Consider the following 13,269-nt stretch of genomic DNA (forward strand, 5'->3'; position numbering starts at 1 on the left):
GAGGACATAGTTCTTGCCATGCAGGTATTGCCATGCAGGAAGCACAGCTCCAGAAGAAACATTCATTCTTCTCATATTGTTAATTTTCTGCAGAGTCCTGAAAGTTCTGGAAATTTAAAATGTGCAGAAAGGGCTGGAAATTTGAAATGTGCAGAATGTGCAAAATATCACAAAGCTGCTGTTTGTGTTCTGCTTACACCTCTTCTGATATCCCAAAAGATTTACCTCTACTTTGACTCTGAATAGTCAGCTTCACTGCTCTTTCGTTGAAAGTCTTTCATTATACAAATGAGAGCTATTTTTGACCTGAAGACTGTTTTTCTTTGTATATATGTTTTAAAATACCCATTATGATCGGTAGTTAATAGTCAGGTTTTCTTCGTTTAAAGCAGATTTAACTTGTATTGTTTTTGAGTAAGAGGCCACTGTGAAATGCTTCAAAGCCTAACTAACCAGCAAAATTATTTTAGTCTAGGGAACCGGAAAGACACAATGTGAGGGTTTTGGGTTTTTATGATTGCGTTGTGTCCCTTTCTGCTCATAAAACCAACAGAGACCTAAACTGCCCGCACATATCTAGAAACATAAGGGCATCAGGCAGGGATATCGAAACACAAAACCAATTCACTGCCTTTTCTGGGGCCCTTTGAGGATCTGTGCATTTGTAGATTGTGTGGAAGAGGCTGTGAAACTGGGGCCTTGGTCATCACATCTTCCCAGGCACATTACACCAGGACACACGGTAAAACACTTTTAAAAAATTGTCCTACCTTGTAGTCAAGATCCTCACCTATCAAAGAAAAAGGTGTAGAACTGAACTGTAGTAAATGTGATACTCTGCATTGACTATGATACTCAGAATAACCTTAATGAAAGCTTGAAGAAATAAATTGAACCTATAATGTCTATTTAGCATCAGAGCTGAAACAAACAAACAGAAAAATGAAAAGAATGCTACTTTGTCCATTCAAAATATCTTTTGAGAAGAGGATTAATGCATGTCCTCAATGCTGAAGTGTTGTTCTCTCTATTCCCTATCTTCCCTTTTTAACAGTGCCTGAATTAGACTAAATTTTCACTGAAATGAGAGTCTTTTGTAATTTATAGACCAAAGGTGCTGACTGTATGCAGAAACATGGAATAAATGTGCATTATTGATACAGCTGAGTTTCTCATTAATATGTAATGTATTGTATTGTTCAATTTGTAGTTTTGAGATGCTATGTGCCAAAATACCTTTAATTTAAACACAAATGTAATACCTCCCTAAAAGAGAATTTTAGCACAGCTTTTGGAAACTGAGTGTTTTCACATATGTAGAAACTAAATGACTATGATTCAATTCACTGAAGGTTATTTATATCTCAGAACTTACTGTCCTAAAACTGCCTGTCCCATTGGAAATATGATTCAGATGCCCTGAACTGAAGAAATATTTTCCTTTTTCCTGTGTAAAATATGAAACAAAAGACAACTGAAAACAACCTCATTAAAACAATTCCTTTGTCCTTCTTTGACAAAGTAAATTTTAAAGGCACATGGCAGTTTCCCTACATAGGTGGTCTATTTTATGTGTTAACCTCTCAACAACCTCTGAGATACAATGTGAGTTATTGATGAGTTCTGAGGATTTCTAATCTGTTGAAAATCAGCACATTGTGCAAGGAGAGAGATCAGGTTTTCAGTCTATTAGAGACTAAATTTCCAAGTGCAAGAGATTTCTTTCAAAAGCATTTCTTGTCCTCGGCCACTTCCGTCTGTGCTCAGGCTAGGTGAAGGTGTTAACCAGGATGACCCTTCCCTGCTGGCTGTGTTCCCTTAACTGTTTGGGAAGACAAAATTGGTTTTCACTAGCAGTTGTGAGAAGTTGACATCAGCATTGTGCCCATGTGTGGATGTTTAGATAGGCTCCAGGGATGACTACTATAAGTGTTTCTTTTCATATTTGGTAGTCCTAGTGCTTTTTACTGTCTTTTGATTGTTGGCTGAATATCTTTGCATGTATGAAGGCAGGCAAAAGAAGCTTCTTTTAGTGAGAAAAACTGGATTCTGTGGGCCAGACCCTTAGCTGGCATAAATCAAGCCTGCTCTGTTGAAGCCACTGGAGACATACCAGCTACTTCACAGAGGAAGCAGCCATGTGCTCTGTGTGACTTTCTTTTTTGGAAGCATCTTTATAGAATTACAAATGTGTTTCATATCCTTGGTCCTGGGAGGAGAACAAGCCAACACTTGACCATATTCCAGCTTTCTAAATATAATAATTTAATGATGCCAGTTAATCAGTCAGCTAACTTGCATGGAAAGTCTTAAAAAATGAGAAAATAGAACTTTTAGTTGTTACTGTTAGACAAAATTCCTTTTTTTTTTTTTTTAATATAATTGGTGTCATTTCTTTCAGTGCCAAGTAAAAGCAGAGGCATTTTTCACCCTCTAAATCTTCCAAACTGTCACTACCCATAGTCTGAGACGGTTGTGAGAGAGGAGTTGGACTGCTTCAGGGTTTAATGTGGTCTCTGTGAGGGCTGGGTCTGTCATTGCCCAGTGATGTAATTTCATTAGTTTGTACAAAATGGTTGGGCTGGTAGAAGTTGCTTGCAGTCACTTACATTCCTACTACCTACACGGGAAAACAGTTTTTAATAGCAGATACCAGAAACGGGATGGAAATGTTCTTGCTTGAACTGGTGCCACATGGCTGCATCAGCCCATTTAGGGGTGAGCCAGGGGCAGTCTTTCATCAGTCTGACATACCTACAGTTGACTGGAACACAGAAGTACTGCCAAATTAGCAATAAAAGGGAGGAAAAAATATCCCTGAAGGTATATTTCTGAAATTTGTTTTCCTGAGACTTATTAAATAGGCCAGGAAGGACCATTATATCACCCCATCTCACCTTTTGTACATCATAGGCCATTAAAACATCATTTAGCTATCCCTACACATAGCCTTAACCTGCCAGAGGGTTTAAACATTTCTGCAGTCTGAAAGTAGCAAGGGCATCCAGAAAAGGAACTGGAAGGACCATGGTACTGCTGACACCTGAAGCTCTAGACTTTTCAGTGTACTGCATATGTGGAAGATTAGTCCAGACAGCCTCGGGAGACAAACCACATTCCACATGGTGAAGTATGATTTAAAAACCCCTGAAAAAGTGGACCTGGTAATCATTCTTATTCTAATATTACAAGAAATTCTCTTGTTGTCTATGGACATGCAAATGTTCTAGGTGTGTGGCTGGGGGAAGTGCTGTACTATAGGGTATCTATGAGGAACAATTGGACATCTACCATATGGGAGAAGCATGCCTGGACTATCAAGCTGTCTTTGCCAAGGATTTATAACATCTCTGTACTATGAGAGAATTGCCAAGGATTAATAAGCTCTCCATAGGTCTGGAGAGCTTTTGCACACAAGCGATGCTCCGTCTCTTCCCCAGGACAACTGTTAGTGTGGTTGTACTCTGAAGAGCCACGGTTCCATAGATGTATGTGTGTACATGGGAAAGACGGAAACATGATTAGGATTTAAAACCCACAAGAGAGAAGTCTCCTATGCTCTGATTTAAACTCAGAGAGAGTGACTCTACCAACCTCTGTGTTGTCTGGGACAGCGATGTTCTTGCCTGATTTCTTTCCTTCCCTTGCACCTTGATGGTTTTGCAGCCAGATCTCAATATTCCCATCAAGCTGTCAGCCAAGCTGAAAATACTGGTTTTTTATGGGACAGCATAGTCACATAGATGTAGAAGTAAAAACCATAAAGGAAATGGAAAAAAAAAAGAAAAAAAATCTTCAAACAACATAATCTTTAATCACACATTTTAATTACAGAAATTTAAAATGCTCGTGACCAACACAAATCTAGACAAATTGTCTATGGGAGTGATAGTGTAGTGAAAAAATGACCACTACATATTGAGAAATTACTGCCAATCATTAGGTTGCTGAAAGAAAATAGAGAAAAATGAATATGGCATAGCTATTGTAGCAAGCTGATCTGGGTGAGGCGGAGCTCATGGGAGAGCCTCACCCAGATCAGCTTGCTACATAGCTATAAATTTACTTCACATCAGCCAGTGAAGTAAATTTAGTGACCTTTATTTGAGTACTGCTTATTTTTTCAGACAGAAGCTCTCAGTGACTACATCACAGACTTTCAAGAATATGGGATCAGATTTTCTTGTTTCCTGCTCTACTCATCACATTTTATACTGCATTTACACTAATACTTATAGTACCCTACACATGTGCTCTTCAGAATCAAGTACACAACTAAATTTTGAAACGCCAGATACCGTGTTCAATATTGCCTGCTTTACTACTTAACATTGCTAAATGTGAGCTTCTGCTTGCAAAACATTTTCCCACATGAGGAAAAATTACAGGCCCAATATGTCTCTTGTTGTTTGACTTCACACTGTAAGATACTCATTAGATGGAACTTTGAATTTTAGCTCTCAAAAATATGTAAAACTGTGATTAATTAAGGTGGCTATTTCTCATAATGTAGATAACTAAAGGCTATTAAAGTATCTGTAACAGGATAAAACAGTGGGATAACGTTCAAAGCTAGAACAGCTCTCTATAACATCAATAAGTAAATTCCAGCCAATTACAAAAGACGCAATTATAGAGGGTTAACTGCTATGAAATTAATACTGCTTGTTAATCTCTAGGTAAGGTTTAATAATCACTTGATAGCTATTTAATTCACAATAAATCTAAATGAAGAGTTATTTTCTCAATTTGATATTTGTATCTTTAACCATGCCACTGGGAGTTGGGTAGCTAAAGCCTTGTTCTTAGCATAGAGACCATATAATCTGAATAGAAACCTTAATTAAATATTACCAAATGTATTTTAGTTGGCAGTAGAAGGGAAAAGACAAAGTCTTGGATCTGAACAGAAGCCTCAGATCTACTGGCAGTGCTGAGGGGAAGGAAGGGCTGTGATTCATGCTTGATTTGTTTTGTTGGAATGAGGTACAGCAGCTAAGTTTAGATACCTGCAGCTTGGGCCAAAACTTTAACAAAAGTTGGGGAGTGGCGTAGAGCAGGATAGAGGGAGAGAGAAATCAGTCAGCAGCTTACTTTGGTGTCCTTCTGTTGCCTGAGTTCTACTACTTAACCATTCATTGTGGCTGTGAGTAGTTTCTGGTTGCAGATTAGGTTTCCTTTTCCCATCCATTGCCATGCTAAATGGTCAGCAGTAATATTAACTGGGTGAGCATTATATGTTTTTAATTAAAGAGTGGATAGAGTTTAAAAATGAAGATAAAGCCTAGCATCTTATTCTAAACATCTTTGTGTTTGGAAATATTTTTCCCCTTTTTTTTTTGTTACTAATTCAATCTTCAATTTTGGTAGAAACAGTAAAACAGTGGGATCATAATTGAACACAATATTTATTCCAATACTGGTATACCTCTTGGCTATGCCAAAATATTTCAGTACTGCTGTTTTTAGTCCAGCACTTCAAGTCCTACTGCAATCAAGAAACAGAGTGCAGAAATGGGAAATGGATTCTTCACTGCATTCTTCGCTGCTTCTTACATTCAGTTTACTAGTTCAGCTAGATCTGATTGTACCAATTAAAGGTAGAAGAGTTATTGCAAAGTGCAGAATGCAAATTCTGACTCTCTGACCTCATAAAGTCTGTAGTGATGGAAATTAAATTTGTCATATCTTTGAGTTGGCTAATAACAGAACTGAAAAGAAGGAATCCTAAAGACCCTTACACTCCTCAATATTTTTAAGGCTTCTCTCATTTTACATGTGTTGAAAAAACTTAGTATGGATTCATTTCAATTATTGTATAACTCTATTCCTGTAGTACACAAAAAATGTATGAATCAAACATGTCACTGAATGTGAGTACTACTAGAAAATTACCTAAAGAATTATAGTTCTTTATCTGGTAAGGGATACCTTTATATGTTTTCTTTTCTTATGATCTTTTATAGCATGAGCAACAACAAAAAGCTGAATCATTTAAATGGCACAGTGATTAATTTATGAAGCATGTTGTGGTTTAAGCCCAGCTGGAAATTAAGCTTCTTGGTGAACCCCCTTCTCTCCCTACTTCAAGGGTGGAATAGGAAGAAAAATCAAAGTCAAACCTGTAGATTGCAATAAGAAGTTTTATAATTGAAAATGAAGTAAGAGTACAGTAATTATGGTAAACTATAATAACAGTCATGATAATAATAAGAGAAAAACCAAGTGATGCACAATGCAACTGCTCACCACTCACTGACTGATGCCAGACTCCCCTTCCCAAACCCAGATTGACCCCTTCTGGATACCCCTCCCAGTTATATACTGGGCAGGACATTTTATGGTGTAGCATATCCTTCTGGACAGTTCAGGTACCCTGTCCTGACTGTGCTTCCTCCCAGTTCCTTTCACTCACCTTCTCACTGGCAGAGCATGAGGCAAGGAAAAATCCTCTATTTTGGATAAGCAGAACTTAGCTAAAAACCAAAACATCAGTGCATTAACAGCGCCCCTCTCATTCTGAATGCAAAACACAGCACTGTAACAGCCACTGAGAAGAAATTAACTCTCTCCTAGCTGAAACTAGAATATTTTGTCACAATTTTGTAAGAATGTGTGACAATACCACAAAGAATTGTTATTGTTATGCAAGGTAAACCAGTCATCATGCTAAGAAATTACAGACCAGAATAAAGCATTCGTTTGTTGGGACTTTTTTGCCAACATGAGAAAAAACTTTTCGGTAGAATAAGAAAAAGTATATTATCCAGGCACACTCTATACCTACCCATCTCTCTTTTCCACTGCCAGAATTCCACTCAAAACGATTTCCAACTACTTTGTTTTGGATTTCTGCTAAATTATAAAAACCAAAACCCAATAAAACCACTCTTTTATATAATAAAAGCTCTGCCAGAAGCAAAAATGTGAAAGGTAGATGAAATTAGCAAGTAGTCTTGGTAATTAAGAAAGAGGAATAAAAATACCCTACAGAAAATTGTAAATTATTCCAGGTTAATAAGAAAGGCACACCCTTTTAATTTTGTATCTTAAACTTTGGAATGAATGCTGCTAGAGCTCTTTCAGAAATAAATATGAAACCAGTAAATTAATGGCAGAGTATTTCACAAGTGCAGGCGAAAATTTCTTCTAAATAACTTTCAAAAATAATAGCAGATAATTTTTTTGTAATCAGCTAAGTGCAAAAGTATATTGTGATATTATGATTTTTTTCATTGGCCTTTGCAGTAAGTAGGTTTTTGTAATACTCCTTCAGAAATTTTTTGTCTGAAAATTGTGAAACGTTTTGCCCAGTAAATCAAACTCAGCTTCATACTACTGTAACAGATGACATTAATTTATTTTATAGCTGGAGAAAGTAATTTAGATGGGATGGTCGCCCAGCAATCCTGTGTTCCAAGTAGGTCTAATTCTTTTTCATAATATCTTTAATTCTAGATTCTGATGACTTGACCAATTCATTTACCTTCCATTCCTATATTGTTATTGATTGATTATGAAGTAAGAAAATATAAGTAGTGCTTGACAATTTTCCATGTGAAATTTGTAATAAGAAATATTCTAGAAGAAAAAGAAAAGGTTTATTGAAAAACATTATTCAATAACATGGAGAGCAACAGAGAAAAAACCCAACAGGAAAAATTCTTTTAAATAACCTTACTCCACAGCAAATGTTCTAGTGTTTCCTGTGCCCATTATCATCCCCTGTTACTGAATTTGACAGTGTTCCAGGAACTATATTTTTCACAGAGAAGAACTTCTTAAAAATTTTACCAATAAAGCAGATTCAAGAGACTTTTCTGCCATCATTTTACCTTCTTGGGGTTTTGGTTTGGTTTCATTATTTTAACCTACAGTCATATTGGTAAAGAAACTACAGAAGAAAATCTGGCCTTTAGCTGTATTTGACTTTTTCTGACCATTTGATAATATCCCAGAACATTAAGAAGGATATAGAAAAATCTGAAGAGAAAACCAATTTAGAAATATTTTAGCACTACCTTCCTTTTATTTCCTTATTAAAAGAGAATTTAGGTGTAGATTATCTATTTTTAAGCATTGACTATATTTAGAGGTGAATTTAGTAAGAGTAGCTCAAACACATGAATACAGGTTTTGAGGTTATATTTTGGAATACTAGAATTTTAATGAGATATAATTTGTCTCTTTTTATCACCAATGTACCCTGCAAAACATTTATTTACTGAGGCATCAGATGCAACAAACATGAAAGAGGCATAAATTGTGCCCTTGTTGGTTAAGATTGTGCTTTTTCACTCCTACAGATTTTTGGTGATTTGTGACGTTTAATTAGTGTAACATTTCTTATTTGGAAATTATTCTCAGTTTTTGGTATCTGCCTAACTTATTTTTTATTTTAAGTGTATATTCCTGGAGCTCATGCTTGCATAGGTAAATGGTAAATAAAGCAAGATGCTGGCTGTGAAATTAGAACTTCCTCAGAGCTTGGGATGCTTAGATTTTTCTTGCTATGAGGAGTAGGTGATGCTGGGTTTAGTAGAGGGTTTGAAATTTCTGTGTTTGGGATGATTCTGATTAGTAGTTTAATACTCCTGCCTGGCTAGTTATAAAACTAGGTGAATTAAAATAATTTTTTCATGTTTCTGCCATGGCCTCTTTGTCAAAATACAAGCTGAACTGCCTTTCATGTCTTTTGTGAGAATTTGCTGTTCCAGTGGGGCATCTTATTCTGAAGAAGCTTAAAATGTCCATTTTACAATGCTGACATGAAGATTTTAATTTTGCTGTTATTGAGGATCATGCAATCATACAATGGTTTGGGTTGTAAGGGACTTTCAAAGGTCTTCTGTTCCAAACGCCACTGCCCTGGGGAGGGACACCTTCTTCTAGACCAGGTTTCTCCAAGCCCCTTCCAGTCTGGCCTTGATCATTTCCAGAACTGGGCATCCTGAGCTCTCTGGGCAACATGTGCCAGTGCCTCACCACCCTCGCAGTAAATAATTCCTCCCTAGTCTCTTCTAGTTTAAAACTGTTCCTCTTTTACCTATCACTATCTATATATATAAAACAGGCCACCCTCTTTTTTATAGGACACATTTAAAAGTACCAGATGACATAAGTGATGCCTCTTCCCCATGCTGAACAGGCCAAGATTTCTCAGCCATTCCTGACAGAAGTGTTCCAGTCCTCTGATAATTTTTCGGCCTCCTCTGGACAGATCCATGTTTTGGGACCCCAGAGCTGGATGCAGTTGACCAGGTATGGTCTTCCAAGAGCAGACTACTGGGGCAGAATCACCTCCCTCCACCTGCCAGCTTCTTTTGATGAAGTCCAGGGTAGGGTTGGTTTCCTGGGATGCAAGTGTATACTGCCAGGTGATGTCTAAATTTTCACTTGCCAGTATTGCTAAGTCCCTCTTCACAGGGCTGTTCCCAATCAATTCACCTCCCAATATCTGGTGATACTGGTGTTTGCCCTGACCCAGGTGGAGGACCTTAACACTGGTCCTTCTTGAATTTCATGAGGTTCACATGTGATGTGGTTTCACAGCAATGGTTCCAGATGATAATCAGGATCCGGGCTGGGAGTGCACTGGAAAAGGTAGTGGCAGTGTTATTCAGGTCTAGCCTATTGGAAATGATGTGCTTAAAAAGATATGGTTTTCAGACAGTTTTTCTTTGACCAAACCAGAAAAATGAAACACAAACTATGAGAAAAAATATATCTATTTCTATTCCCAGGTCTGGTACAATCCTGTTCCTCCATACCTAAATACTGATCTAATGGTCACAAAAACTGATAGAAGCTAGTTGCTCCTAACAAAGCAAATTTATGAGCCAATACTTTTGGTCACTCTGCAGGGCACACAATTTACCATAATTTTCAGCAATATACCTTCTCTCGTTGGTCTTGTGCTTGTTGGGAGTAAGAGGATTCTGTCAGGTACCTTCTGTTAGTTTGGAACAAACTGCAGTGTAAGACTAGCCAGTGAATGAAACTCAGCCAGTAGAGATTCTTCTGGATGTTTTTTCTTTTGTTTGGGTGGGGTTTTTTTTGGTTTGTTTTTTTTTGTTGTTTTTTTTTGTTTGTTTGTTTGTTTGTTTTCCCTCTGTGCTGTTTTTTCTCTATTATTTAGCATTAAAGGATGTCCATTTTCATTTCAGCTCTTTTGGGGTTAATTTTTTGGAAAAGACTCCCGAATCCTCCCTTCCTAGCCCTAGCTTCTTAAGAAAGCCCTAGCTTTCTTAAAGGTAGCTTGCCTGCAGTTAGCAGATGCACTCTGAATAAGAGCCTAAAGCACCCATGAGAGAAGATCTAAAGGTGTTACATCAGACACATCCCACCTGGGACAAAGGAAGGACTGGGATGCAATTTGTCCTCCAGAGTTAGGTTGTGGTTCATGAAGAAGCACTTCTTGCCTTCAGGGTCCTGTGCTGTCCCACAAGAACAAGAGCAGAGAGCACCTATGTGAGACCAGGGCCACACCCTTACACCAGGGCTCTGGTTCTGTGCGTCAACACAAGCTCAATAACACTGATTTCTGAAATGTAACTTGAAAATAAGGTGATCATTCTGGTAAACTGCTAGTCTTTCTCCTTTAGTCTTGCATTGTCTTCCTGCAGCAAGAAGCCTCAGAATAAGTTCTTGTTCTCTTGGTCTTGTGATAACTCTCTGAGCTTGTGTGTTAGAGCTTGTGTTCCTGTCCTGGCATGCTACTGATGTGGTATTAATAATAATAATAATACAAGAAATGGAAGAGTGATATTATTATGATGGTTAAATTAATCTAGTCTGAAAAGGAAAGTTTGTCAGCTTTCACATGACAAAGAATACAGGAAGTAAAACTGCACAGAATAATTTGAGGGCATGTCAGAACCTTCCTGGGCAGTGCTGTCATCCCACTCATTGAGTGGGAAGCAAAAGAAATTAAAGAATGTTCTTTGTTTCCAAATTCCAGATTGGCAGCTTTGCTTTTAGACGTGTTTCAATCTCCAGTTGTGTCTGGAAGGTTTATGTTTTCCATTTTAATGTATTATTTTCCATAATAACGTAAGTAAAAGTTTTCGACTTTCAGGGTACACCTCAAATTTTCACTCCTGTAAGGTATTAAAAAAATCAGACATTCCTGGCTGCAGAAATAGAAAAGATTCAAAGTTCATTTCATAATCATAAGCAGACATCTCCCTCCCTCTCCTTCCTCCTTCATTCTCTCCCCCTCCTTCTCTTCACTTTTGTTTCTTTTTGGTTTTTTCCCCTAAAGCGGTCAAAATTAAATATTCACTTTTCTCTCTTCTCTGGATGAGCTGTAATTTCATAATATGATAGTTTTATCAAGAACTAACAACTTTGGTTTGGCGTAGAACTATATAATTTTCTTAAATACGAAGCAATAATTTCAAAGTTTGGGCTAAGAAAGGAAGGAATACTGCAGCTTAGTGAAAGCATATGTTGCTTATGGGGACCTCACAACCACATTCAAGTTCAGCTCTTGCCAAATCACGTTACACTGCTAGAACTCCTACTTTAAATTTCCCTGGTGAGGCTCATATGGCAGGGTCTGCGTTCCTGCTGCACGGTACTAAGGAGGGTTTCTCTTTACCTTTTTTACTCCTTTTATAAAGTGCTTCTGCAGTTTAGACATTCACAAATCAAGAACTCATTTTACCTTTTGTGGTTTTTTACAGCATGATTTCCAAAACTGGAGTAACACGGAAAAACTTAATCACACATACAGACAATTTTCTGTTGGGATCTCTGCTGGAAGCTGATTGCTTTGTTTTATAGTGAAGCACATGCTGTGTGTATAAAATATCTCTGACTGCACCAGAGCTTGAAGTCTGAGTACTGAGCAGTGATTAAAGATCTGGAGCCGTGAAAAACTATCTAGGTTTAGCTCAAAAAGCTTCTATAATTTTTGTAGAAGATCTACTTACATACTTTTACAGGAAGAATTTTTCCACCCTTTTTGTACAGGCTATTTAAAAAACTTATTGAAGAGTAAAAACATGTATAAATGCTACCATTACTGTTATCTTAGACAAAGCCTGTAAAAATATTAGAAATACTTTTTTACAAAATTATCTGAAGAATTTTATTTTCTGGGATGAATTTTTGCACATTCTTTTCCCCTGCCTTAATAGTAGGGGACATTTAAGACTCAAATCTAACTAAAAGCTCAGAGACGACTTTCTTAATAGTGTAATGTCAAAGTGGGGAGCACATCTGACTGTATGTTATGTGTATGCATATATTGACATTACAGAAGTAAAAAAACCTGTGCAATAAGAATGTTTCTCTGCTGGAATGGATGCAATTTTAGATGAAAAATCTTTAAAGCTTTGAATGCACCATGAATCCTTCAAAGCCAAACTTTTGTTCAAGGACTCAAAATAAAAATTGCCGCATGCACCAAAACTTTATACCAGATTGAAAAGTCCTCTAAGACTTCTCTTCTAGTCTTTTATGCAGCTTGGAAATATATTGATAAAATATCTACCTTGAATCATAATTTTTGCATTCTCGTTTCATCAAATGCTATTAAATGTGCTATCGTGTTGCAGATCTGTGTTGAAATTTTTACCCTATCACTAGCAGAGAGAACAGAAATATTCAGTACGACAACACTAAATGTTTTCGGAAAACACATAGTGAAAATTCTTCTGTTTCTTTAATGAAAAAGAAAGAGGAAAGAAAGGAACAGAAGGACAAAATTTTTGCAGACTTTCTGGACTTATTCTGTCCTTAAGAAAGTGATTGTGTTGTTCAAGCTATCAAGAGACAGAAGTCTTTCAGCTGCATATGCAGGTGACAACTTCCAAGTCTCTTGGCTTAGCTGACACAGAAGCTATTTTGCCATGAAAACTTCCCATCAGTCCTACCTTTGGATCACTTTTATTTGGAAGGGAAGATGAGGATGGTGTCCCATTCCATGAAAGGGGGGTTGGAATTGTATGACCTTTATAACCGACCCCTCCAGACCCAACTAATTTAGAGTTATATGATTCTATGAGAATGCAAATTTGTGGTTATTTATTTGTCAAATTAAAAGCTTTTTTGTGATGAGGTGTAACCACAATTGTGAAATTTTGTGTCCCATTATCCTGGTAAAACCCAGCCTTCCCGAGTTTCTTGGGAAACAGTTAAAAACAGGCCATATTCTAAACTGAAGATGTTTCACTAGGTCATGTGGACCAATGCTGATATAGAAAATTCTTCAAAATTCACTTGGCTTTAGCTGATACTAAGTGTAAATATTACTGTGGGACT

The sequence above is a fragment of the Haemorhous mexicanus genome, chromosome Z, assembly GCF_027477595.1.
Source record: "Haemorhous mexicanus isolate bHaeMex1 chromosome Z, bHaeMex1.pri, whole genome shotgun sequence".
NCBI classification, from domain to species: domain Eukaryota; kingdom Metazoa; phylum Chordata; class Aves; order Passeriformes; family Fringillidae; genus Haemorhous; species Haemorhous mexicanus.